The sequence below is a fragment of the Pteropus vampyrus genome, unplaced genomic scaffold (assembly GCF_000151845.1).
Source record: "Pteropus vampyrus isolate Shadow unplaced genomic scaffold, Pvam_2.0 Scaffold28, whole genome shotgun sequence".
Classification (NCBI taxonomy): domain Eukaryota; kingdom Metazoa; phylum Chordata; class Mammalia; order Chiroptera; family Pteropodidae; genus Pteropus; species Pteropus vampyrus.
The window spans coordinates 8,340,872-8,344,318 of NW_011888809.1; the positions used below are offsets into that span (position 1 = coordinate 8,340,872).

At 48.4% G+C, this 3,447-nt stretch overlaps 1 pseudogene; it reads left to right on the forward strand.

Moving 5' to 3' along the window:
- The first annotated feature begins 906 nt into the window (after positions 1 to 906).
- LOC111737619 lies at positions 907 to 1,025 on the forward strand (annotated as a pseudogene).
- Positions 1,026 to 3,447: the final 2,422 nt, after the last annotated feature.

Consider the following 3,447-nt stretch of genomic DNA (forward strand, 5'->3'; position numbering starts at 1 on the left):
GTGGTCTGGCCAGCCCAGGGCCTGAAGACTGCGCAGCCTTGCTGCTCACCCCAAACTAGGCAGAACTGAGTCGTGCCAATTAACCGATGGAGGCGTATGGATTTTAATGGTCCAAAGAAAGGAAACCTGCTCATTAAGGAGTCTGCCTCCAGTGGACAGCTCGCCTAAACCGCACTCTGAAATTCCGCCTCCCCAGGAGCACGCGGCACACACGCCTTGCGCTTCGCGCTTTATTGTAGTGTCTTGTTTTTCTTTTTTTCTCGCCTGCCTGTCTGTCAGTGCGATTTTCTGAGGGAGCCTTCTTTTACAAAGTGCACTACTCTTGCAAATGTTAGGTGTTATTTTAAGGCCGGCAGAGGCCAAGTGAGAAGTTTGAAATATTCCACTCGGAGGCATATCCCTGGTCAATTAGGAGCCAGCCAGGGCTTCAGCAGGAGGATGGTAAGGTCCCATTGTGGCTTGGGAGGAAACTCTGGTGGCCAGGTGGTGGGTGGGCTGGAGAGAGATGAGATCAATGGACAAGCGACAACCACCAGAGCTGAAGGAGTCCTGACCCACGTCAGGAAAGAGGAACCAGAGGCAAGAAAGTAGATGTGGGTGATGCCAAGACATGACATCAACCGGAGAGGCTGCGGTGTCACCCATGAGAACATGGCTATAAAATTGGGCAGGCCCAATTTCTCGCCGGCTTGCCTCCATTACTGTCCATGGGACTTCCGACAAAGGCTCGGAGCCTCAGCTTCTCATCAGTACAGTGATGCCCGCTAGGGCTGGTCTGGTGGTGAGGAGTAAATGAAATTTTGTACCTCTCTTAGAGCAGTGCCCGTGTCTGCTAGCTCCCTTCCCTCTACTTTCACAGATGGGAAAAGTAGGAAGGGAAATTGCTGCCCAAAGATGCACAGCTAGGTCTATGGCTGTGCCACCCTGAACAAGCCCGGTCCCGTCTGATCTCGGAAGCTAAGCAGGGTCGGGCCTGATTAGTATTTGGATGAGAGACCACTTACGGAGACCAGGTGCTGTAGGCATAAAAAATTTAAAAATAAGGGATTGTAAGCTGACAAGGTCCTTGCAATCTGTGAGGTCAATCGAGGGTTGCCTCACCTAAAAAAAAAAAAAAAAGATGCACAGCTAAATGTGTCTGTGATCTTGTCAGTCAACCCCACCCCCACACACTGTCTTTGCGTTCTAACCCTCTATGACATGCCTTTTTTTATGTACCAAATGTGGATCTTCAATGGCAAATCTTGAAAAGAATGAATCAAAAGGTAAAAGAATCTATGAGTCACTTACATTCAGAACTTACTCTTGTTAGATCTAGCAGCAAAAAGCAAATGAAAAAGATACACTGGAAACGAAACATTCTGTGCAGCTGTTAACTTGGGTTGAACAGAGGGACACGTGGCTTAAATGTGTTTTTCTCGCTGTGACTGGCTGACGCCATGCCCTGGCATCATTCAGGAAGCTAACTAGACATTTCTAGATAGCCGTTATCCAGACACAGGGCAGCCAACCAAGATCCCACGGGCTCCTTGCAACCACCCCGAGCAAGTCACTGAGTTCGTCAGGAAAGAGTTTTCCTTCACTGACCGGCTTTACAAAGTGAGGGGGGCAGTCCCTCCACCCGGGAAAAATGTGCATGGTGCCGGCTGGAAATCAAAGGGCGACCGAGGCCACTGGCCTCAATGGTCAAGGGCTGTCCTTGAGTGTGAACGACCAGAAGCTGGGTAGACAGGTAACCCGGCTTCACAATCTCCTTGCACTTTGGGCAGGTCACGCAAAATTATGGAGCCTCAGTTTCCACATCTGCAAAATGGGCATAAAAGTACTTACTTTGTAGGGCTGTGTGGAGGATTAAAGGAGATAATAGGGGTAAAAGCGCTTTGGAAATTAGAAAATGTTGTCTCTGTAGAAGACATTATTTTGATGACAATTAGTTCCTCAGAACATTAGCCTTTTGGTAGAGGCCCCCTGCCCGGCCATCCCCAAGCTGCACTCAGGCCTGGCCTCTGTCAGCAGAGGGGTGGGTTGAGATTCCATTCAACCATCGGTCCCGCCTCCCACGTTGCCCCTCCCTCCCTAGCCACCCAGACATCCCATGTCTCCATCACATCCTCAGACACATATTTTTGAGTAAGTTACTTCACTTCTGTGAGCATCACTATCCTCACTTATGTAAAGGACGCAATGATATCTGCCCTGCTCGCCACATGAGCTTATGGCTAAGACCTTTCGGAAGATGCATGCCTGCTTAAAACTCATTGCATGCTCAACGATAACCCCTGCCCCACACGACCCTCTGAACTGCGTACACTCAGGAAAATTATGTGACTACTCTCAGCCTCAGTTTTATCTTCCATAAGTGGATTTTAAAAGCACTTAATCTCTGGAGCCATCTGAGAAGCAAATAACCTAATAAAATTAAGGGCCCACATCATCCCTGATGCATGATAGGTGTTTAAGGAAGAGTGGCCCCCTTCTCTCTCCTCTCTCATTCCTTTCCCTTACTCTCTGCCCCAGGGTGGTTTAAATCCTTAAATTGCTGCCCCAACTCCTTGGTAAACTATAAATCCACTGGACAAGCTTCTTTCGTTTCCTTTATCCAGGATTTAATCCTGCCCCTATTGGTAAAAAGCCATGTCTAGTACCCCTGTTCTCCTGCCAGAATCATCCAGGTGGTAAGTAACTTGACAGGGACTTTTTACCGTCTCCATCTTGGAGGTAGGACGATGCAGGTCATCTCTGATACATAGTCCCCAAGCTTAGGAAGCCAGAAAAAATATAAGGGTACACCAAAACACCAAAATAGTTACGGGATAAATGAAAACCCCCTGCCAAGATGCAACCTACTGTGTACTCTAGGAAGTGAATTCTGACCATTCCTTCCGTGAGTATAGCAGTATGACAGGTTGAGTTACTTCCCAAAATTAATATTTGCTGAGCACCTACTATGTGCCAAACACGGTAGTAAGCACTTGGGATGTAGTGGGAAAGGAAATAATAATAATCGCCTTCATAGAGAAGATCAATAATAACACCATAAGAAACAGAGTGACAAATGTCAGAGAAAGGAAGGCACAGAGCACCTGGACCTAAATGCATCTCCGGGACCAAGAGGTATTTGCTGAAAGCCTGGAGGATGAGAGCTGAGTTTGGGAGAGGCTTGGGGAAGAGGTCATGTTCCTGGCAGAGGGATAGATAGCCAGCTGAATTCAGAACCTGGCCTCGACGGGTATGAAGGACCACTAGCAGGGAAGCCAGGGGACCCCGGGGGACCAACGAAGATGACTTGCCAAGTCATCGTGTTTGTGAATGTGTTCAGTTCTCTGGGGAGCATCTATAGCTTCCTTGAACTCTCAGGAGAACCCACTACATACCTCGCCCCGCCTGCCCCCAAGGTCAAGAACAACTGCTCCAGGATATTTGCACACATCTCCCTGCTGGGTAACT